A 26,109-nucleotide genomic window follows, 5' to 3' on the forward strand; every position below is an offset into this window, starting at 1 on the left:
GACAATTCTCTGGGAATAAGTCATTGAAAGAGCTCTAACCCCATTCTTCCAGTGGCTTCTATGCTGCTGCTTCTACCATGGTTGTGAACTGCTGGTCTTCAAGGATAAGCAGAACTAGAGATGGGCAAGGGGGATGGAAATAAGACTAGTTAAAATACCATAAAACTTACAGTTCTTACTGAGATTCAGCTATTTCTCTTGCATAAATATTTCTTGGGATGCTGCAAGATTAATTTCCAGAGTTCTGAAAAAAGTTGACTCTGATTTTTTTTGCAAATTTTTTCCTTGTCTTTATGGAGGAGAGAATCTCCAGAGGTGCTTATTCCACCATTTTGGCTGGCTTTAAGAATTTAATGTCTTTATTTTTCTTAACAAAGTGAATCTGGTTAAAACAATAAAGTCATCACCATTGACATTTATAGGCATTGACATGGTTCAAGCTCAACTATTCTATAAACAGCAGTATCTGTGAGAATGACCAAAGTGGATATAATATGAATTGTAGAAAATATCCACACTATAAATAAGCAGTGTCAAAATGTTTCAGCCGGCAGATTCAGAATATTAGAAATTTTTTTCACAATATAAAAACGAAGGAATGAATCTTGGTGTACTATAGTCTCAAAATTGCTATGAGAAGCAAAACCTGACAGGTAGCAAGGATAATCCACACTCTGCTGTAAGGTGAACTGGAGGCAGGGGGCTGGGGGAAACCTGGCCAAAGGTTGCAAGTCTCTTAATTACATATAGAAATGACTTCCAGATGCTCACCTTCTGTCCAGCTACCACACTGCGCTGTCAGTACTTTTTGGTCTCTGTGTACCATATAGTCATGCATCAAAGAGAATATCCTAGACTGTGAAGCGGTCTCTTTCCCTGACCAAAGATACCAGGCACTCAGCTATGATCAATCCCTTTCCCAGAGACACCTGCATCGCCTTCAGATCTGTCAGCTGCTAGCGCAGGGAGCTGCCTCCTGGGTAGGGATAGTGAGAACTGAATGAGTTTTAGATAGCCATGTAGTGATTTTCGAGAATACAGACTTCATAAAAATTCCCTCAGTTTAACAGAAGGCAAGATACTCACTTAATTTTCCTGGATAAATGTAGAAGAGCCTCATCAGGAGTATAAGCAAGAGTTGATGAAAACCACAGTAATAACAAGAGCATAATAAGTTGCCCAGGGTTATGTAAGGATAAATTTTAAAACAATACTCCTGATTTTTAAATAAGATTATAAATCTATGAAATGAATTTACATCTCAATATTGAATTACTTCAGGTTGCATTAGTGTTGGCCCAGTTAGGAATCCATGATCATAAATCACCTGAACAAAAATGTTTTGATTTCTCCTGAAGCAGTGTATCTTGTTTAAGCCTTTTACACTAAAGATGAACATGTCTGATTTTTCAACTCAGGAAACAGAAACCTAATTTTACTATTAATAATTTCTAAAAGTGGCTTTGAAAGAGATTACAAAATAGGTATGTATTGAAAACTATGTGTAGAGCCTCATAAGCCAACTGGTATTGAAGTATTTTTTCTTAAATTGTGAACATTTTAATTTGTGGAATTAAATGTGGAAGAAAAGAGAGATGTACATTAAACTAGGAAGACAAGCCAGAGTGTGAAAGGTTTTAGTGAGTGTTGAGTACATTGACCAAAAGATATTTAATGTAGACCATGCTTTTCCAGAAAAGGAGAGTCAGATGACAAAGGAGTTCATCCTTCTATTAACTAGAATGTACCCTCCACTAGCCAGGACTCTTCTGTGTATTGGTCAGTTTTAAAACTATTAAAGTGTGCTCAAAATATGTATTTTATTCATCAAAGATGCAACATTTTATTGATCTATGCAATGTTATGTAATTGAGGATTTTGGTATAACAACTTGGCATTTCAAAGAACACTGATACAGTAATCCAGTTTAAATGGACCCTCTTTGAACTCTATCTTAAGAAGGTCTATGACCAAAAGGGTATCCTGGATTTTAAAATTTACCAATATCCACGTATCAGATTACTGATGTAAACTTACCTGAACAGGCTATATTTTCTAAACAATTAACTTTTGGGGCATTATTATAATTGCATGAAGTATTTCTCTACCTAAGATAACCATTACTCAGGAAAACACATATATAATAACTTCAGAATTTTCTGCAAAGCTCCTGACACAATTAAATATTTAGAATGTAGGCAAATCTTCTCCAGTCTGCAACACTCCTTCATAGTATTAAAAGGTGAAGAATGACACCAGTGAATGAACAGCACCAAGTAAGTCAAATGGATTCTGCATCAAATTGGGTTCTGGTCTCAGGATTAAGGCTAAGACCATCCAAATGTTGTCTGCCTAGCCCACTGCTGGAGTTCAACTTACGTTATTCATACAGAGGCTGCTTGGATTGTAGCTGTCTTTGTAAAATCTCGTATTACATATCCTTGTTTCAATAGAATCCTGAATATTAGGTTATCAAATTTCACAACTCCATTTTAAGACATATGATTGTGGAGGGAGAAGTAGAAAGATGTTGAAAACATATTACTGTCACTTAGATGATAGGTAGCAGCCTCTTAGGCCTGAACCACATTTGTGAAATTTCATGCCACATTTTCACCTCCCAATTTATATACATGGAGGGGTTACACTAAAACTTCAATTATCCCAAAAGATGAAAGAAGTGTTACATTTGATATAGATCTTCAGTTCCTATTATACTATAAGCCTTTGAAAGATTAAGGCTGAAGAGGCCAAGTTATGAAAGGGACAAGAGGAAGTAAGAACAGTGGAAATACAGTTGATAATGTTCTGCCTTCGCCATTCTATGTGTATAGTCTGCTTTCCGGGCAGCAGGTGGTGTGACTGTGAAAAGATCACACATTCGTCAGTAACTATGTAGGATTTTTTAGCACTGTTAGAGCCTAGCATTACAGATTTAGGGCAGCTAATAAAATTCCATAAACCAAATTTTTGACAAATATGAAATTTTTGGAAAATAATTTCCTTACCAAGTAAACCTTCCTGGTTCCCTTTTAGTCCTGCCTTTAGAGAAAACTATGTACAATTAAACTTTTTAAAAACGTAAAAAAAGAATCAGTTCACAGCAACCAGAGGAACATCTGGCAGCAAAGCAACATTAAAATGCCATCCTTTCAAAGGAAGAGCAAATCTGTGAGTCCTCCACTAAGAGCATTATCTTATGTCAGAGTACAATCTCACACTTCCCATTTATGGCCTTTTTGCAAAAGTCCAAGGCTGAATTTGGACCTGCGTTTCCTGTGTTTTCTCAGTGTTATCTGGACAACAGTGTGTCAAGTACTTAAGAAATCCCGGGTCAAAATGAAGATTATCTAATGCTGCAGGTATTTAAATAAATGTGCACAGACTGTACTTAGAATCACCTTGCTAAAAACTAGTAGAAGTAGCTGAGACTTGTTTATCATATATAACAAAGATATTTCAAAGTCAGTATAAGTTTAACCATAATCCATCTAACAAGAAACACCAGAGGTCATATTTTGATGTGTTCTCTTCTCCCTTTCTCAGTACCCAGAAAATGTTTAAATCCAGAAAGAAAAGAATCAGATTCTTTTAAAGCCTCAAATATTCCTCAAACTCTTCTTAAATAAAAAATAATCTTATGAGGGAATAAAAAAGATAAAAAATTGTTTTTTTTTAGTCTTTCAGAAGTGTCTATTTCATTTATAGTCTAGTTTCATTTTTAAAACCCTCACAAAATAGGTTGCAAAACTTTATAACTTTCCAGAGGGTGTGTGCTAGGACCCTTGTGAAGCCCCTACTAGAGTCCAACTTGGAGCCAGCTCAGGTACCCTCTCTCTCCTCCCCCTCACTCCCCAACCCCCACCCCCACCCCTCTGCCAACGATTCAATACTATTGAGGTCATAGGGTTGGCTGAAATTTGTTAAAAACATGGAGAATAACCTCTGGGGAATAATTCACTGGAGAAAGAAAGACAGAGGAGAAGATTACAAGTACCACTGAAGGTATATATGTTCAAAAGTTAATTTGGTTGTATTGTCAAATTATAGTTCTTCAGGGAGCTGAAACTTGCTCTAAATTAGATTTGGGGAGGCATATCAAGCTAAACAGTCTGCATATGAGACACACTCACATAAAAAGAAAAACACAGAAGACCAAGGGTTCTTAATTTGGGGGAGGATATATTCCAACTTGGGGGAAGGCATTTTAGTTCTGAAGCTCGATCGTGACGTTCCCAGAGTCCTGTGGTCTCCGAGTGTGGCAGGGCGCAAGGGCTGCTGGGCTGGCTGGACTCTCCACCCCTTTGGCTGCACCGTGTGCGATATGCAGGCAGCTGCAGTGTCAAGCTGGCACCACTCCTGAGGCTCTTGAGTGTTTATCAACTCAGTAGGTCAAAAGTCTGCAGACACTGGGTGGAGCAGCAGTAAGCCACAAAACTCACAGTTGTCCTCCTGGGGAAAGAGGGGGAGATGAACACTGTGAGTTCAAGAGGAACTCAGGAATTCCTTCCATTAGAGACAGTCTTTTTCTTGGTTAAAATAAAGAATTAGGTATGGTCAACAGAACACACAATAGAAGTATAAATTCCTTTTAAAACTGAGCACTGGAATCCGGTAAGGCATGCATGTGCTCATTTTACTAGCAGCTTTCAGACAACACCTCTGTGTTAGCTGGAGTGGGTTGACTTGCCCTCCTCCAGGGGATCTTCCCAACCCAGGGGCTGAATCCGAGTCTCTTATGTGTCCTGCAGTGGCAGGCAGGTTCTTCACCACTAGTGCCACCTGGGAAGCCCCCTATGTTAGCAGCTAAGGAAAAATAAGCTTTATTCCATGTTATGGTCTGAATTCTGCTTGCTAGACCCAGTGCAATGAGAGAATTTGAAATACATTATAAAAATCATGTAATTGAGAATGTCACCAATTTAACTAGAACATATATATATATACGTATATATATACACCAGAGTTTAAAAAACACAATTTTAAGGGATTTATCCTACAAATGTATTCTCATAGATTGCTTATAGAGGTAATTTCAGAATCTGAATCCCGGAGTTTGAGGGTTTTCTCCCACAAGCAGAAGAATCCCGTCTCAAACTCCACCTGGCATCTCCCTGCAGTGAGTCGTGAGCCAGTCTGGGCAGCTCCAGTGGCTGGATTTTCCCACCAGAAGTGCTATCCTCTGGTGAGGAGAGAATAACCTACTGTTGATTACACAGGACTCCCTGCGCTGGCGTTTTCTCTTTTCCCCATTCCTCAGCCCAGTCTTTGCCTTTCTCTGTGGTGGCACCAGTGGTAAACAACCCACCTACCAATGCAGGAGACATAAGAGATGTGGGTTCAATCTCTGGGTCAAGAAGATCCCCTCCCTGGAGGAGGGCATGGCAACCCACTTGAGTATTTTTGCCTGGAGAACCCCATGGACAGAGGAGCCTGGTGGGTTACAGTCCATCAGAATTGTAGAGTTGGACTGAAGCGACTTAGCACACACACATGTAGTCCAAGAAGGTGACCTCTACAGACTCTACCTCCCAAGCTGCTGATGACTGGTTTCTGGCTGAATTAGGACAGTAGGAGGCACAGCCACAGGAAGAGAGAAAAGCTGAACTTTTTCTTCTTCTTTTTAAGAAAAAGTTGAGTTAATACAGGTATAGGTACATACAAACACTGAATAAAATTCATCCATTTTAAGTGTACAGTTGAATGAATTTTGAAATATGTACAAATATTTAACACCACAATCAACATATAAAATATTTCTCACTCTCTAAATGTTCCTTGGGTCCACCTGCAGCAAAGCACCATCCCCCAAACCCCCTGCCAAGTCTCTGGCAACCACTGATAAACCGTTTTGTTTCTCTTAAGGGCTTTAATTTTCTCTGGGTCACCACAATCCTTCAAAAGAAGTTTTGCCATATATCATCTTGGATGATCAAAGATCTCAAAGCAAGAGCTAGACCTACTTCCATGGGTTCTCTTGTCTTAGATTTTTGTACTAATCCTGGATTCCCTAACCAGCTGGGTTTGGCTGATATGAGGATATACCTCCCCTGGATGGACCTTCCTATATGGCTTTAGTTCTCACTGGGCTCCAGTCACACTTTTTAGCACCCAACCAGGCAGCTGACAACTCTGCCCTAGCCTTCACATCCTGCTTGCACAGAGTCTCACTTCCTGCCAGCAGAAGTGAAAGCTCAGGGCCTTCTTGGGTGTTCTCTGAACATGCCCACATTCTTATGCATGCACATGACCTTACATACTCCCAGAAATATGTCAGTGCTTTTTGAAGCCCCTGCAGAAACCTCATTCTCCTATCTGCCTTTCCAGCCTTCAGTTCAGTTCAGTTGCTCAGCTGTGTCCAACTCTTCCAACTCTTTGGGACCCCATGGACTGCACCATGTCCATCACCAACTCCCAGAGCTTGTTCAAACTCATGTCCATTAAGTCGGTGATGCCATCCAACCATCTCATCCTCTGTCATCCTCTTGTTCTCCTGGCTTCAGTATTTCCCACCATCAGGGTCTTTTTCCAGTGAGTCAGCTCTTCACATCAGGTGGCCAAAGCACTGAGCTTCAACTTCAGCATCAGTCCTTCCAATGAATATTCAGGACTGATTTCCTTTAGGATTGGTTTGAACTCCTTGCAGTCCAAGGGACTCTCAAGAGTCTTCTCCAACACTGTAGTTCAAAAGCATCAATTATTTAGTGCTCAGCTTTCTTCATGGTCCAACTCATCCATACATGATTACTGAAAAACTATAGATTTGACTATAAGGATCTTTGTTGGGAAAGTAATATCTCTGTTTTTTAATATGCTGTCTAGGTTGGTCATAGCTTTTCTTCCAAGGAGCAAGTGTTGTCTAATTTCACAGCTGCAGTCACCATCTGCAGTGATTTTGGAGCCCAAGAAAATAAAGTCTGTCACTGTTTCCCTTGTTTCCCCATCTATTTGCCATGAAGTGATGGGACCAGATGCCATGATATTCATTTTCTGAATGTTGAGTTTTAAGCCAGCTTTTTTACTCTCCTCTTTCACTTTTATCAAGAGGCTCTTTAATTCCTCTTCACTTTCTGCCATAAGGGTGGTGTCATCTGCATATCTGAGGTTATTGATATTTCTCCTGGCAATCTTGACTCCAGCCAGTGCTTCATCTAGCCCAGCATTTTTCACGATGGACTCTGCATACAAGTTAAATAAGCAGGGTGACAATATGCAGCCTTGATGTACTCCTTTCCCCATTTGGAACCAGTCTGTTGTTCCATGTTTGGTTCTAACTGTTGCTTCTTGACCTACATACAGATTTGATGGCAGCACTTTAACAGCATCATCTTTTAGGCCTTGAAATAGCTCAGCTGGAAATTCCATCACCTCCACTAGCTTTGTTCATAGTGATGCTTCCTAAGGCCCACTTGACTTCACATTCCAGGACAACTGGCTCTAGGTGAGTCTAGGTGAGTGATCACACCATCACAGTTATCTAGGTCATTAAGATCTTTTTTGAATAGTTCTTCTGTATATTCTTGCCAACTCTTCTTAATATCTTCTGCTTCTGTTAGGTCCGTACCATTTCTGTCCTTTATTGTGCCCAACTATGCATGAAAGGTTTCCTTGGTATCTCTAATTTTCTTGAAGAGATCTCTAGTCTTTTCCATTCTACTGCTTTCCTCCATTTCTTTGCACTGATCACAAAGGAAGGCTTTCTTATCTCTCCTTGCTATTCTTTAGAACTCTGCATTCAGATGTATATATTCTTCCTTTCCCTTTTGCCTTTTGCCTTTTGTTTCACTTCGTTTGTCAGCTATTTGTAAGGCCTCCTCAGACAACCATTTTGCCTTTTTGCATTTCCTTTTCTTGGGGACAGTTTTGATCACTGCCTCCTGTACAATGTGAACCTCTCTCTATAGTTCTTCAGGCACTCCGTGTATCAGATCTAATTCCTTGAATCTATTTGTCACTTTCCCTGTATAAGGGATTTGATTTAGGTCATACTTGGATGGTCAAGTGGTTTTCCCCACTTTCTTCAATTTAAGTCTGAATTTTGCAATAAGGATTTCATGATCTGAGCCACAGTCAGCTGCCGGTCTTGTTTTTGCTGGCTGTATAGAGCTTCTCCATCTTTGGCCGCTTAGTCTATTATTTGGCCCAACAGTTATTCACTGCCTCAGACATCTGTGAAGTTAAGCAATTGCTTGCAATTGTTTTGACAATTTTTGACAAATACCCTCAGGGAAGAGGTTTTTTGCACTGGTGAACTCTGACTGAAGAAATAAAAAGACACGCTTGCAAGCAGGGTTTCTTAGTGAACCACCCTTTGAAGATGCTCCTACTTCCTCCCACACTTTTCCAATTGCTGCCAGCTTGCTGGTTTTAACTGTGATTTCAGATCCTTAGTTTTCAAGGTTAAGACTAGAAGATGGGACTGTAAGTTAAAACATCACAAAGATCTCTGTTCTTTATGAGATCCAGCCACTTTTCTTGAATAAGTGCACTCCAGATTGCTGTAAGCTTTTTGTTAATTTCCAGAGTTCTGAAAAATTCAATTCTGGCAACTTTTGCCAGTTTTTTCCCCTGCTTTTATGGAACAGTTGACTATTTCCCCTCACTCTATCTCTGCCTCTCTGACCAGAGCTTTTATTGGGCAGGCCCCTGTTGATGGCTCTAGTTCTCAACAGCCTCCAGATCTTCCTTTGTTCTTTAAGCCAAAAGATTAAGAATAGTAAAGCTTCCTACTGCTGTAAGTTCCCAGGTACTTTCTCATCCCTGTGGGTGCTCTGAATCCTGCCTGAACTCCTATAAATAGTCCCTCACCATTAATTCCTCTTCAACATTCCGGCTTATGTATGCTTTCCAGCCAGTACCATGGCTGATTTAGTGTGTGTTAGAGGATGTGGCCTAAGGAACAGTCCATCATACTGGGATTCTGGGGTTGGGTTGGTGAGGACATGAATGACCTCCTTGCTAGGGAAACAACAGAACATCACTGATCAATTGAAGCTGTGGTATCACGATGACTTGAATGGTCACTCAGACTGCCAGTGGAGGATAAGGTGCTGGGAGATCAAGTGTGGTGGTACTTGATTGCTGTGGTATCATGATGAATTCAAAGACTGTGGAGGGAGATAGAGTCTTCTGACTGCTGAAGAGATCCCCCCAAACCCCAATCCCCCTCAAAAAAAAAAATAGATAAACTTAGTGACTTAAACTCTCAATTCAAGGCATAGGTAGAGAATCAGAAAGTTTCTATGGTGGCCTTAGAGGAATTCTTATTTATGAAGCTGTGTGAGTGTCATGCCTGAGGTCTGAGTGTACAAGCTGCAGAACCACATGCCAGCTACAGCAATATTTATGCTAAGTCTCTTATGCTAAGATAAAGGTTCTGGCTGGGAAAGGGTGAGGACTTGAGACTTGAGATGGAAACCTTTGTGTAGACAGGAGGATAAGAACCTTAAACCTCTAATATCTCTAAACATTTCTTCACATTAGAAACAGCCTTTCTTGCCTTCTAAGAAAACAAGCATTCACTTGAATAAAAAGATTTCACTGACTTCATCTGGTGTGGTTACCTAAAAAGGAAATTTTTCTTCTTAGGACCCACACGAACAATACTCCCTGCCTCTAGGGCCATAGAGAAAGTAAAATCCCAGCATGATTCAGAGTTAATTGCAGGAGCTGCTCCTGGGAGAGATTACATACATGAAGGAATCTTGCCAAATTTTATTTGCAGGAATTTAGAGAGCAATGGAGTCTAAGTACATTAGCCAGTGAGAATAAGTCTAAGACTGGATCAGGCCGAGGAGGGTGTTTCACATAGGCCTTAGGATTTAATGTGTTTGTTTGAGTACCTATAATGGTTAATAGAAGTCTTGACCCAGTAGAGGCCTACAGTCAGTGAGAAAGAGATGCTGGAACTTCCACTGTATAGTCCAGAGGAAGAGGAACAAAGGCTTAGAGAAATGGGGATGTTGTAGTGGATCCAATGAGGTGTAATCTGCTCAGTCACTACCTGGAAATCTCTGGGCGGGTCAGGAAAGCAGTCCCTTCACTGAAACATTAAGATATGTATTGGTGAGGTGAAATCAAATTGGAAATAGCAAAAACACCTGATACTTAATACAATTCATGCCTGCTAGAGGTGAGAGAGAAGGCCTGCAAAAGTTCAGGTATCTGCCACACTGGTAAAGTTTCAAACGGAAAGAAGAGTTATGCTCGCTATGAAGAAACAGATACATATCTGTGGGTTCCTTTGGATTTTGGAGGCAAAATGCATTTTGGTGGGAGCTATTGGTTGTACCAAGATGGAATAGTCCCATTGCTCCCAGGTCCTCTTTCTTATAATTAAAATAACACAACAAGCAAGCATTGGAAGACTATGAAAGACAGAATGAAGAACAGACAGCCTAGGACCCTAGGGCTTGAGAAGCAACACAGCAATGGTAAATCCCCTCGGCTTCCTTACTGCCTCCCATATACCTCAGATAGGACTCTGTAGACACTTCCAACCCAGAACCATCAACAAGCAGGAGCAAAAAACAAAACAAAAAAACCAAATCCCCCAAACCTCCAAGAGAAGCCTGTTCTCCCTACCCAAAAGACTGGGACACAGAAATCCATCAATTCATAAAGAAAGCAATCAGTTGCTTAGGGCTGGGAATGGGGGAACAGAGAAGTGACAGCTAAAGCACACAAAGGTCTCTTCCGGTGAGAAAAATGTTCCAAGGTTGTCTGTGGCATTGACGGAAAGTGTCTGCGACTATAGTAAAAACTGCTGAATTGTACACTTTAAGTGGGTGGATTGCATGATATGTAAACTATCTCAATAAAGCTGTTAAAAAATAATTGCACTGGAAGGAGAAATAGATAAACTCACAATGAGAGTGGGAACTTCAACATTTTTACTCTCAGCAACCAAACTACTAGCCTCTCAGCATGAAATGAACAACTCAATGAACCAAAGAATCTAACTAACATATACAAAACACTCCATCCAACAGTAACAAAACATACTTCCTTTTTCTCCCAGAAGCCCATGGGACATTTACCAGGACAGACTATATTCTGATTCTGTGCTGAAGAACAAACCTCACAAATTTGAAAGAGTTGAAATTATATACAGAGAATACATCTGGTTTCACGTCTGACATAAAGAGCCTAGAAGTTCTCATTCCTGTTCTTATAATAAGAACAAGCTGAACAAATTGAAAATCAGTAACTTTTCGCTATTGACCAGAGAACTGAGGTCATAGGGTAAACTGCAACTTCAAAATCTGGCAAGACAGAAGGTCATAGCTGAGATTTGCTTACCTGGACAGAAGACACTAGAATTGCAGGGGAGGCTAAGTGTGGAAAAGCCTGAGAGTGAGATACTCCTGGAGCTGCAATATTAGGGTGACCAGGACACAGGAACCTTATAAGGTGTCATGGTGAAAATCCAAAAAAGATCTCCTTGCTACTCAGGAGAAGGGAAAAGAGTAGTCACTATGTAACATGTCCTGAGCATCCTCCATACAAAGGACTGTTCTCCAGAGGAAAGAGCTTACTAACACCTTACCCCAGCTAGCGAAGGACATTCTTCCCACCCAAGCCTGTTTTGGCCTGCCCATTCCACCTAAGTGGGGAAAGCAAGCTATGCAAGACAAGAAAAATTCGTGAAGGTCACAGCTTAGAGATAAAGGCCCACTAAATTAGTGAGATAAAATCGCAAAATTGAGAACACTTCCCTGCCTCATTAATAACCAGAGTAAATGGCCTGCAGCATAAGGACAGTGGAGTATAGATCAAATTAATACCAAAAACTACTAACAATGAAAGATTAGGAAGAGAAATTAAAGAAACAATCCCATTTACTACTGAATCAAAAAGAATAAAATACCTAGGAATAAACCTACCTAAGAAGCAAAAGACCTGTACTCTGAAAACTGTAAGACACTGATGAAAGAAACTGAGGATGACACAAACAGATGGAAAGATATGTTCTTTATTGGAAGAATCAATATTGCCAAAATGAGTATTCTACCCAAGGCAATCTATAGATTCAATGCAAGCACTATCAAATCGCCAATGGCATTTTTCACAGAACTTTGACTGTGTGGATCACAATAAACTGCGGAAAATTCTGAAAGAGATGGGAATACCAGACCACCTGACCTGCCTCTTGAGAAATCTGTATGCAGGTCAGGAAGCAACAGTTAGAACGGGACATGGAACCACAGACTGGTGCAAATAGGAAAAGGAGTATGTCAAGGCTGTATATTGTCACCCTGCCTATTTAACTTATGCAGAGTACATCATGAGAAACGCTGGCTGGAGGAAGCACAAGCTAGAATCAAGACTGCCAGGAGAAATATCAATAACTTCAGATATGCAGATGACACCACCCTTAGGGCAGAAAGTGAAGAAGAACTAAAGACCCTCTTGATGAAAGTGAAAGAAGAGAGTGAAAAAGTTGACTTAAAGCTCAACATTCAGAAAACTAAGATCATGGCATCCAGCCCCATCACTTCATGGCAAAGAGTGGAAACAGTTACTGACTTTATTTTTCTGGGCTCCAAAATCACTGCAGATGTTGACTGTAGCCATGAAATTAAAAGACGCTTACTCCTTGGAAGGAAAGTTATGACCAACCTAGACAGCATATTAAAAAGCAGAGACATTACTTTGTCAACAACGTCTAGTCAAGGCTATGGTTTTTCCAGTGGTCATGTATGGATGTGAGAGTTGGACTATAAAGAAAGCTGAGTGTCGAAGAATTGATGCTTCTGAACTGTGGTGCTGGACTCTTGAGACTCTTGAGAGTCCTTTGGACTGCAAGGAGATCCAACCAGTCCATCCTAAAGGAGATCAGTCCTGGTATTCATCAGAAGGAATGATGTTGAAGCTGAAACTCCAATACTTTGGCCACCTGACGCAAAGAGCTGACTCACTGGAAAAGACCCTGATGCTGGGAAAGATTGAGGGCAGGAGGAGAAGGGGACACCAGAAGATGAGATGGTTGGATGGCATCACTGACTCAATGGACATGGTTTGGGTGGACTCCGGGAGTTGGTGATGGAGGTCCGGCATGCTGTGGTTCATGGGATTGCAAAGAGTCGGACATGACTGAGCGACTGAACTGAACTGAGAACAAAAATTTGTATGGAAACATAAAGGACTCTGAATAGCCAAAGTAATCCTGAGAAAGAAATTGGAGTTTGAGACATCAGGTTCCTTGACTTAGGATTATACTACAAAACTACAGCTATCAAACCATTATGGCACTGGCACAAAAACATAAATATTGATCAAAGGAATAGGATAGAAAACCCAGAAATAAACTATGCACCTATAGTCAATTAATCTATGACAAAGGAGCCAAGAAAATACCATAAGTGGTATTGGGAAAAGTGAACAGCTACATGTAGAAGAATGAACTTAGAACATTCTCTATCACCATATACTAAAATAAACTCAAAACGGATTAAAGGCCTAGACGTAAGGCTGGATATTATAAAACTCTTAGAAGAAAATACAGGCAGAACACTCTTTGATATAAATCACAGCAGTATCTTTTTGCATCTACCTCCTAAGAGAAGCCATGCATTTTGGGAAGATGCCCTGGAAGGGGAAATGGCAACCCACTCCAGTATTCTTGCCTGGAAAATTCTCTGGACAGAGGAGCCTGGCAGGTTACAATGTATGGGGTCACACAGAGTTAGTAATGATTGAGTGACTGAGCACGCATGCACACCTGAGAGTAATGAAAACAAAACCAAAAGTAAAAAAAATGAGACCTAATTAAACTGAAAGGCTTTTTCACAGCAAAGAACACCATAAACAACAACCCACAGAATGGGAGAAAAGATTTGAGGACAAAATAACTGACAAGGGATTAATTTCCCAGTATGGAACCAGCTCATGCAGCTCTAAATAAAAAAAACAAACAACCCAATCAAAAAATAGGCAGACCTAAATAAACATTTCTTCAAAGAAGATATATCCAGATGGTCAAAAAGCACATGAAAAGATGCTCAACATGGCTAATTATTGTTGTTGTTATTTAGCTGCTAAGTCATGGCCAACTCTTTTGGACCCCATGGACTGTAGGCTCCTCTGTCCGTGGGATTTTCCAGGCAAGCATACTGAAGCGGTTGCCATTTCTTTCTCCAGGGGATATTCCTGACTCAGGGATTGAACCCACATCTCCTGCATTGGCAGGTGGATTCTTTACCACTGAGCCACCAGGGAAGCCCGCTAATCATTTGAGAAATGCAAATCAAAACTACAGAGAAGTATCATTTCACATTTGTCAGCCTAGCCATCATCAGAAAAATCTATAAACAATAAATGCTGGAGAGAATGTGGAGAAAGCAGAACCCTCCTCACTTTTAGTGGAAATATAAATTGGTGCAATCAATATGGAGAACAGCATGGAGGTTCCTTAAAAAACTAAAAATAGAACTACCATATAATCCAGCAATCTCGCTCCTGGGCATATATCTGGAGAAAACCATAGTTGGAAAAGACACAAGTATCCCAATGTTCATTGCAGCACTACAATAGCCAAGAGATGGAAGCAAACCTAAAAGTCCATCAACTGAGGAATGGATAAAGATCTAGTATATATACAATGAAGTATTACTCAGCTATAAAAAAGAATGGAATAATGCCATTTACAGCAACATGGATGGACATACAGATCATTATAGTATATCAAGGACAAATATCATATAATAACACTCATATGTGTAATCTAAAAAAGTGATTCAAATTAACTTGTTTACAAAACAGAAATAGACTCACAGATGTCAAAAAGAAACATGGTTACCAAAGGGGAAATGTGGGAGGGATAAATTAGGAGTTTGAGAGTAACAAATAAACACTGCTGCTGCTGCTGCTAAGTCGCTCCAGTTGTGTCCAACTCTGTGCGACCCCAGAGACGGCAGCCCATCAGGCTCCCCAGTCCCTGGGATTCTCCAGGCAAGAACACTGGAGTGGGTCACCATTTCCTTCTCCAATGCATTAAAGTGAAAAGTGAAAGTGAAGTCGCTCAGTCGTGTCCAACTCTTAGCGACCCTGTGGACTGCAGCCTACCAGGCTCCTCTATCCATGGGAATAAACACTACTATATATAAAACAGACAATCAACAGGACCTATTATATAGCCCAGAGAGAACTGTACTCAATATAGTAACCTATATGGGAAAAGAATCTGAAAAAGAATGGATATATGTATATGTATAAATGAATCACTCTATTTTACACTCAAAGCTAATATTGTAAATCAACTATATTGCATATAAAATAAAATTTTAACATAAATAAAAATTTAAAAATAAAATAAAATCTCAGCACTATTAAACCTTGGGCTCATCTTACATGGCCTGCAGGGGGGTGCAGTGGGCAATCCTGAGGGTGCTGGGGGAAGAGGGCCCACCATGCTCCTAAAGCTCATTTACGAACAGTGCATCCTGGGCTTGACAGAATATTGAGGCAAAGATCTAGCTTTTAAATTAGATAGGAGTATAGAAGGTAACTCTTGAGAAAATAGGAGAGAATGAAAGTATTATGACAGAAATGCATTTCTGTTAAAAATCTGCATTTAAAAACAAAAACAGCTGCAAGATGCAAACTCTCTGAAGAGAAGCATATAGAGAAGCCCAAATCAAGCAAGGAGAATTAAAAAAGGACACTAAAAAAATCTGAATAGGAATCTGAAGCCTCTAATACCTACTACAGCCAACATAAAACAGAGCTCAGCTCCTAGCCAAACTAAAATAAAATCTCACACTAAAGGCCCATTTATCTCAGTTCTTATTACTCAGTACAAAATGTCTGTGTTTCAACAAAAAGTTTTAAGAGATGCCAAAAGGCAAGAAAAAGTTCATGCTGAAAAGACAAAGGGAATCCTAGAACTAGACTCAGATATAACAGAGATGTTAGAATTGTCACAGGGAATTAAAAAAAACAGAAAACCCAAAATCTGTGGAACGATTTCTAAAGGCGCAACGTATGCACAATTAGAGTACTAGATGGAAAAGGAGAGAAAAAAGCAGAAGAATTATCTGAAGTAATAATGGTCAAGGACTTTACAAAATTAATCACAGATCCAGAAACTTAACAACACCAAGCAGGATAAAACAAAAACAAAACAAAAACACTACAAATAAGAACTATATTGTATCACTTATATATGGAATCTAAAATATGCCACAAATTAACTTGCCTACAAAACAGAGCAGGCTCACAGAGAACAGACATGTGCTTGCCAATGGGGAGGAGGGTGGGGAAGGGATCATTAGGAGTTTGGGATTAGCAGATGCAAACTAGTATATGTGGAATGGATAATCAGGCTCCCTACTGTACACCACTGGGAACCATATGCATAACCCTGTGAAAACCATAATGAAAATGAGTATTTAAAATAATATATATATGTGTATATATATATATATAAAACTGAAAATCACTTTCTGTAGAGCAATGTTACAAATCAACTATACTTCAGTAAAAAAGAAAGAAAAGAAATATCATATTCAACCTGGAGAAAACCAAAGAAAAAGAAAATCTTGGAAAAAAATGTTACCTATAGAGGAAAAAGCATAAGATTACCATAGACATCTTCTTAGAACCATGCCAGTAAGAATGGAGTGAAATATTTGTGGGCCCAAAGGAAAAAAATCACAAATTGAATATTTTATATCCAGTGATAGTATCCTGCAAAAGTAAAGGAAAATAAAGACTTTTTCAGACAAACTGAGAGCTGAGGGAATTCACTGCCAGCAAACTTGTACTTCAAGAAAGACTGAAAGCAGTTCTTCAGTGAGAGGAAAAGGATATAGGTAAAAAATTCAGATCAAAATAAAACTAGAGATGACATGATATCATATACATAAAGCTTCTACTCTAAAATCTACATAAACAGACCAAAAAAAAAAAAAACCCCACCCAATTTAGAACTAACAAATGCATTCAGTAAAGTTGCAGGATACACAGAAATATGTTACTTCTTTATACTAGTAATGAACCATCAGAAAAAGAATTCAAGAAAACAATCTCTTCTACAACTGCATCAAAAAGAATATCTATAAATAAGTTTAACCAAGGAGGTGAAAGATGTATGCCCTGAAACAATAAGATACTGATGAAGGAAACTGAGGACAAAACAAATTAACGGAAATATACTCTCTTTTCATGGGTTGGAAGAATATTGTTAAAATGTCCATACCACCCAAAGCAATCTATAAATTTAATGCAATCCTTGTCAAAATGCCCAGAACATTTTTCTCAGAACTAGAATAATCTAAAACTTCTTTAAAAAATTTTTTGTAAGCCCACTTATTCATTTCTTTTGAGATTCCACACATCAAGGACGCCATATGATGTTTTCCCTTCTCTGTCTGACTTACTTCACTCAGTATGACAACCTCTAGGTCCATCCCTGTGGCTACAAACGGCATTATTTTATTCATTTTAATGGCTGAGTGACATTCCACTGTATATATGTAGCACATCTTCCTTATTCATTCCTCTGTCACTGGACATTTAGCTTGCTTCCGTGTCTTGGCTGTTGTAAACAGTGCTGCAATGAACACTGGGGTGCATGTATCCCTTTGGATCGTGTTTTTGTCCAGATATATGCTCAGGAGTGGGATTGCACAGTAATATGTAGCTCTATTCTTAGTTTTTTAGGGAACTTCCATACTGTTCTCCATAGTGGCTGTAACAATTTACATTTCCACCAACGGTGAGGAGGGTTCCCTTCTCTCCACACTGTCTTTAGCATTTATTGTTTGTGGATTTTCAATGACAGTCATTCTGACTGGTGCGAGGTGATAAGTCACTGAAGTTTTATTCGCATTCCTCTAATAATTAGTGATGTCGAATATCTTCTCATGTGCCTCTTAGCCATCTGTATGCATTCCTTGGAGAAAGGTCTATTTAGATCTTCTGCCCATTTTTTGACTGGATTGTTTGCTTTAATGCTGATAAGCATCATGAGTTGTTTGTAAATTTTGGAGACTAAACCCTTGTTGGTCATATCTTTTGCAAATATTTTCTCCCAGTCTGTGGGTTGTCCTTCATTTTGTTTATTGCTTCCTTTGTCATGCAAAAGCTTTTGAGTTTAAGCTCTTTCTCTTTCATTTAATACTTTCTGACTTGAATCTTAAGTTTGTTCAATAACAATATTGCCATTCCCTCTTTGTTTGTTTGTCTTGTTGCTATAGTTTTCCTACCTTTATATCTTCAAGTTCAGTTCAGTCGCTCAGTCATGTCTGACTCTTTGCAACCTCATGGACTGCAGCATGCCAGGCTTCCCTGTTCATTGCCAACTCCTGGAGCTTACTCAAACTCATGTCCATTGGTTGGATGGCATCACCATCCAACCATCTCATCCTCTGTCATCCTCTTCTCCTCTTGCCTTTAATTTTGCCAGCATCAGGGTCTTTTCCAATGAGTCAGTTCTTCACATCAAGAGGGCAACATATTGGAGTTTCAGCTTCAGCATCAGTCCTTCCAATGAATATTCAGGACTGATTTCCCTCAGGATGGACTGATTGGATCTCCTTGCAGTCCAAGGGACTCTCAAGAGTCTTCTCCAACACCATGGTTCAAAAGCATTAATTCTTCGGCACTCAGCTTTCTTTATAGTCCAACTCTCACAGCCATACCTGACTACTAGAAAAGCCATAGCTTTGACTACACAGACCTTTGTTGGTAAAGTAATGTCTCTGCTTTTTAATATGCTGTCTAGGTTGGTCATAGTTTTTCCTCCAAGGAGCAAGTGTCTTTTAATTTCATGGCTGCAGTCACCATCTGCAGTGACTTTGGAGACCAGAAAAATAAGTCTGTCACTGTTTCCACTGTTTCCCATCTATCTGCCATGAAGTGATGGGACCAGATGCCATGATCTTGATTTTCTCAATGTTGAGTTTTAAGTCAACTTTTTCACTCTCCTCTTTCACTTTCATGAAGAGGCTCTTTAGTTCTTCTTCACTTTCTGCCATAAGGGTGGTGTCATCTGCATATCTGAGGTTATTGATATTTCTCCAGGCAATCTTGATTCCAGCTTGTGCTTCAATCAGTCCAGCATTTCTCATGATGTACTCTGCATATAAGTTAAAAAGGCAGGGTGATAATATACATCCTTGACGTACTCCTTTCCTGATTTGGAACCAGTCTGTTGTTTCATTTCCAGTTCTAACTGTTGCTTCTTGACCTGCCTACAGATTTCTCAGGAGGCAGGTCTGGTGGTAAAGGAACCAAAAGCAAAAACAAACAAATGGGACCTACTTAACCTTAAAAGTTTCTGTACAGTAAATGAAACTATCAACATAATGAAAAGACAATCCACTGAACGGGAGAAAATATTCACAAATGGTATTACCAATAGGGGTCAACACCCTAAATATGGGCTTCCCTGGTGGCTCAGTGGTAAAGAACCCACCTGCCAATGCACGAGACACAGGTTCAATTCCTGGATCTGGAAGATCCCCTGGCCACTCCAATATTCTTGCCTGGGAAATCCCCTGGACAGAGGAGACTGCAGGGCTATAGTCCATGGAGTTGCAAAAGAGTCAGACATAACTTAGGGACTAAACAACAATAACCCCCAATATATAAACAGATCATAGAATTCAATAACAAAAAACCAAAACCGAAAACAAAACAAAAACCAAGCAACCTGATTAAAAAATGGGCAGAAAACATGAATAGACAGTTTTCCAAAGAAAACATACAGGTGGTTAATGGGCACATGAAAAGCTGTTCAGCACTGCTAATCATCAGAGAACTACAAATCAAAAACCACAATGAGATATCACTTCACAGTTTTCAGAATGGCTGTTTTCAGAACGTTTACAATAACACATTTCGGCAAGGATGTGCAGTAAAGGGAGCCCCAGCACACTTCCAGCTGGAGTGTAAATTGGTAGAGCCACTATGAAAACAGTTTGCAGGTTCCTCAAAACCTGAAACTGACCTTCCGTAAGATTCAGCAATTCCACTCCTGGGTATATGACCGAAGAAAGTAAGTCAAGAGATACACACACGCCAGTGTTCATAACAGAATTATTTATAATAGTGAAGATATGGAAGCTAAGTGTCTATCAACAGATGAATGGATATATACATATGCATATATATATAGACACATACACAACGAAATATAAGTCAGCCATAAAGAAAATATTGAAATCCTGCCATTTGCAGCAACATGGATGGACCTGGAGAGTCTTATGTTAAGTCAAATAAGCCACCCACAGAATGAAAAATACTGTGTGTTATCACTTATATGTGGAATCTAAAGAGTAAAACAAAGAATATATGTAACAAAACAGAAACAGATTCATAAATATAGAGATAAAACTGATCAAACTAGTGGTTACCATTGAGAGGGAAAGAGGAGGGGGTAAAATAGTGGATTAAGAGGCATAAACTACTATGTTTAAAGTAAATAAACTACAAGAACATATTATATAGCATAGGGAATACAGTCAATATTTGTAATAACTTTAAATGGAGTATAATCTATAAAAATACTGAATCACTGTGTTGTGTATTTCAAATTAACATAATATTGTAAATCGACTATATGTCAGTAAAATTTTTAAAAATAAAGATAGATTTCCCTGGTGGTCCAGTGGCTAAGTCTCTGCACTCCCAACGCAGGGGGCCGGGGTGGATCCTGGTTAGGGAACTAGATCCCACATGCTGCAGCTAGAGATCCTGCTTGCTGACACTTAAGTCCCAGAGCAGCCAAATAAATAAATACATGTACGTGCATATATGTATATATATGTAAATGTATATGAAAGAATAAAATAAAAATAACTTACTGCAGAATAAATAAATAGGAAGGTTGCTGGAGAAGGAATAAAGGTAAATAAAATGTTTTATGTTTGTAATTTTCAATTAACCTAAAAATTAATTTGTTTCAAGAAATAAGGGTAACAATGTACTGTATAATTTCAGCAGATGAACAGTGAAATGAATGAGAGCATGGTCATGGGAGGAATTAGGAATATTCTATTAAAAACTACTGGCACTACAAGTGGAGCAGGACAGTGTATCGTTTGAAGGTGGAGTTTGAGTTTAAAATGTTTATTGAAAATGATATGGGAACTATTACAAATTTTTAGAAAAGAAGTATAATTGACAAGCTATAAGAGGAGATAAAATAGAACCATATAAATAGCTCAATTAAAAACAGAAAAGGCAAAAAGAATGGGGAAAAAAAGAACAAATATAGACAATAGAAAATAGTTATAAACACAATAACAATTAATCCAACGAAATCAATAACCACTTTATATGTGAATGATCTAAACATACCACTGAAAAGACAAACTATTTGAGTGGATGGAAATATAAGACCCAACTATGCTGTGTACAAGAAACTCACTTTAAACATAAACGTATAGATTGGTTAAGAGTAAGGGGACAGTAAAGGTAGTCACTGTTAACACTAATCAAAAGATAGATGTAATGGCTGTTTTGTTACAGATAAAGCAGACTTCAGGACAGGGAAGACTATAAGAAATAAAGAGGAATATTATGTAGTAATAAAGGGGTCAATTCTCTAAGAAGAGATAAAAATGTGTAAGGTGCATGAAGTTAAAAACAGAGCATCAAAACCTACAAGGCAAAAATTAACACAGCTTTAAGAAGAAACAGACAAATCCACTATTAGAGTTGGAGACTTCAGCATCCCTCTTTAAGTAACTGAAAGATCAAGAAAGCAGAAAATCAGAAAGGATATAGTTGAACTCAATATCATTAATCAACTTGACTTAATTGACATTTATAGATACTATACCCAACAACAGAAAAACACATTCTTCTCAAGCTCCATAGAAATTAAAATATTTTGAACTGATGAAAATGAAATATAACTGATCAAAAAATTTTGGTATGAGGCAAAAGAAGTACAAAAGGAAAATTTATAGCACAAATACAAATATTAGAAATGAGGAAAGCTCTAATAGCAATAATATTAGCTTACCCGGAAGCTAGAGAATGAAGAACAATTTGTCTAGAGCAAGTAAAAATCACAGAGCATGTTCTGTGTCCACTATGGAATCAAACTAGGTAACAAAAACAGAACAGGAAAATCTGAAAATGTGTAAGTCTTTTCAACTGGTTAAACAGGCAGTCCCAAAGGATATAAAAATTTACACAACAAAACAAAAATAAAACATTCCCAAAATTTTGAGACACTGTATAGCCGTGCTGAGAGAGAAATTAATAGCTTTAAATGCTTATGTTAGAAAAAAGGAAACGTATCAAGTCAGTAATCTAAGTTTTTACCCTAACCACCACCATCCCCCCCAAAAAAGAACAAAATAAATCCAAGTCTAGTAGGAGGAAGTAAAGAGGAGAAACCAGTTAAATTAAACCTTTACTGGGATTAAGAATGTCAATAGAGTTGATACATCTCTAGTAAGACTGGCAGAGATTTTTAAAGAAGACACAAATTAACATAAGAAATGAACATGAAATCAGTATATCCTGCAGCCATTAAAAAGATACAAGGGAACAACTTCATACATAAATATGCAAACTGAGAATAGATGAACTCCTTGAAAACTACAAATTATCAAAACTCAACCAAGATAAAATAGCCAATGTGATAACTTTATAACTATTAAATAAATTGAATCTGTAATTTAAAAAGAGAAATTTCAGGCCCAAATGGTTTCTTTGGAGAATTCTGTCAATCACTTAAAGAACTGAGAGGAATTTTTACACTACCTCTTTCAGAAAAATATGAGAGGAGGTACACTTTCCAGCTCATTTTATGTGGCCAGCATTACTCAGACTTTGAAACCAGATAAAGTACAAAACCAGAAAACGAGAGAACAATAGCTCTCATAAACAGAGATAAAAAAATTCTCAAGAAAGTATTAACAAATTAAATACAGAAATGCACAGAAAAAACTATACACCATAATTAAGTGGGAGGTATTCTGGGTATGTAAAGCTGGTTCAATACTTGAAAATCAGTGTCATCTAATAATTCACCAACTGGTTAACAAAGAAAAATCAGTATGATATTAATAGACTCAAAAAGTATTTGACCAAATACAACAAGAAATGAAACATGATAAAAACTCAGCAAACCAGGAAGAGAGGGAATCCTTCTCATTTTGATACATATTTGATAAAACCTACTGCTTACATCAGATGTACAAGCTGGATTTCGAAAAGATAGGAATCAGAGATCAAATTGCCAACATCTGTTGGATCATAGAAAAAGCAAGGGAATTCCAGGAAAACATCTGCTTCACTGACTATGTGAAAGCCTTTGGACTGTGTGGACCACAACGAACTATGGAAAATTCTTAAGGATGTGAGAATACCAGATCACCTTACCTGTCTCCTGATAAACTTGTATGCACGTCAAGCAGCAACAGTTAAACCTGGACATGGAACAATGGATTGGTTCAAAATTGGGAAAAGAAAATGATAAGGCTGTATATTGTCACCCTGCTTATTTAACTGCTATGCAGAGTACATCATGGGAAATGGGGGCCTAGATGACTCACAAGCTGTTTAATCAAGATTGCCAGGAGAAATATCAACAACCTCAGCTATGCAGATGATACCATTTTAATGAACTAACAGTAAAAAAAGACATCCATTTCATCACAGGGGACTGGAATGCAAAAGCAGGAAGTCAAGAGATACCTGGAGTAACAGGCAAGTTTGGCCTTGGAGTACCAAATGAAGCAGGGCAAAGGCTAACACTTTTGCCAAGAGAATGCACTGGTCATAGCAAACACCCTCTTCCAACAACACAAGAGATGACTCTACACATGGACATCACCAGATGGTCAATACTGAAATCATATTAATTATATTCTTTGCAGTTGAAGATGGAGAAGCTCTATACAGTCAGCATAAACAAGACCAGAGGCTGACCGTGACTCAGATCATGAACTCCTTATTGCAAAGTTCAGATTTAAATTGAAGAAAGAAGGGAAAACCACTAGATTTAGGTCAGGTATGACCTAAATCAAATCCTTTACAATTATTCAGTGGAAGTGACAAATAGATTCTAGGGATTAGATCTGATAGAGTGCCTGAAGAACTGTGGATGGAGGTTCATAACATTATACAGGAAGTGGTGATCAAAACCATCCCCAAGAAAAGAAATGCAAAAAGCAAAATGACTATCTGAGGAGGCCTTACAAATGGAAAAGGAAAGTTATATCCATCTGAAAGCAGAGTTCCAAAGAAGAGCAAGGAGAGATAAAAACGCCTTTCTAAGTGATCAAGCAAAGAAACAGAGGAAAACAACAGAATGGGAAAGACAGATATCTCTTCAAGAAAATTAGAGATACTAAGGGAACATTTCATGCAAAGATGGGCACAATAAAGGACAGAAATGGTATGGATCTAACAGAAGCAGAAGATATTAAGAAGAAAGCTGTGGTACATACACACAATGAAGTATTACTCAGCCATTAAAAAGAATACATTTGAATCAGTTCTAATGAGGTGGATGAAACTGGAGCCTATTATATAGAGTGAAGTAAGCCAGAAAGAAAAACACCAATACAGTATACTAATGCATATATATGGAATTTAGAAAGATGGTAACGATAACCCTATATGTGAGACAGGAAAAGAGACACATATATAGAACAGTCTTTTGGACTCTGTGGGAGAGGGAGAGGGTGGGATGATTTGGGGGAATGGCACTGAAACATGTATAATATCATACAAGAAACAAATCGCCAGTCCAGGTTCGATATAGGATGCTTGGGGCTGGTGCACTGGGATGACCCAGAGGGATGGTATGGGGAGGGAGGCGGGGTGGTTCAAGATGGGGAACACATGCATGCCCATGGCGGATTCATGTTGATGTGTGGCAGAACCAATACAATATAGTAAAGTAATTAGCCTCCAATTAAAATAAATAAATTTAAATTAAAAAAACATAAAAACAGAAAGAAAAAAAAAAGAAGATGTGGCAAGAATACACAGAACTATACAAAAAAGATTTTCATGACCCAGATAACCACCATAGTATGATCACTCACCCAGAGAGAGACATCCTGGAGTGCAAAGTCAAGTGGGCCTTAGGAAGTGTCACTATGAACAAAGCTGGTGGAAGTGATGGAATTCCAGCTGAGCTATTTCACATCCTAAAAGATGATGCTGTGAAAGTGCTGTACTCAATATGCCAGCAAATTTGGAAAACTCAGCAGTGGCCATAGGACTGGAAAAGGTCAGTTTTCATTCCAATCCCAAAGCAAGGCAATGCCAAAGAATGTTCAAACTACCACACAATTGCATTCATCTCACGTGTTAGCACAGTAATGCTCAAAATTCTCCCAAGCCATGCTTCAACAGTACATGAACCGAGAACTCCCAGATGTTCAAGCTGGATTTAGAAAAGGCAGAGGAACCAGAGATCAAACTGTTAATATCTACTGGATCATAGAAAAAGCAAGAGAATTCCAAAAAAACATCTAGTTCTGCTTCATTGACTACGCTAAAGCCTTTGACTGTGTGGATCACAACAAATTGTGGACAATTCTTCAAGAGATGGGAATACCAGACCACCTGACCTGCCTTCTGAGAAATCTGTATGCAGGTCAAGAAGTAACAGTTAGAACTGGATGTGGAACAGACGGTTTCAAATTGAAGGAGTATGTCAAAGCTATATATTGTCACTTTGGTGTGCTGCAGTCCATGGGGTTGCAAAGAGTCAAATACCACTTAGTGACTGAACAACAACTGCTTATAACATACTTTACAGTGATGCCCATTTTCACCACCTTAGTCAATATAGTGTTCTAGCGACTGCAATAAAGCAAGAAAAAATTTTTAAAGGCACACAGATTGAAAGGGAAGAAATAAAAACTATTCCTACTTTCAAATGACATGTCTACACAGAAAATGTCAAGAATCTATCAAAAATACTGTTTGACTCTTAAGCAAGGTCAACAAGGTTCTAAGCATGTAAGATCAAAATATAAAAATTAATCACCTTTCTATATACTAACAATAAATAATGGAAATTGAAATTTTAAAATATAATACCATTTATAATCACATGAAGAAAGTGAAATACTTGGGTATGATCTTAAAACATTTAAAGGTGCTTAAAATTATTAAATGCTGATA

At 38.5% G+C, this 26,109-nt stretch overlaps 1 long non-coding RNA gene across 6 annotated transcripts in view; it reads right to left on the reverse strand.

Moving 5' to 3' along the window:
- Positions 4,011 to 26,109, reverse strand: part of LRRC28 — a 201,230-nt gene continuing 179,131 nt past the window's right edge. For all 6 annotated transcript variants that reach the window (XR_001919881.1, XR_001919880.1, XR_001919878.1 and 3 more), the window contains one exon: positions 4,011 to 4,452. This is a non-coding gene — a long non-coding RNA (leucine rich repeat containing 28). The remainder of the gene's footprint in view (positions 4,453 to 26,109) is intronic.

The sequence above is a fragment of the Capra hircus genome, chromosome 21 (genome assembly GCF_001704415.2).
Source record: "Capra hircus breed San Clemente chromosome 21, ASM170441v1, whole genome shotgun sequence".
In the NCBI taxonomy this organism is placed as follows: Eukaryota; Metazoa; Chordata; class Mammalia; order Artiodactyla; family Bovidae; genus Capra; species Capra hircus.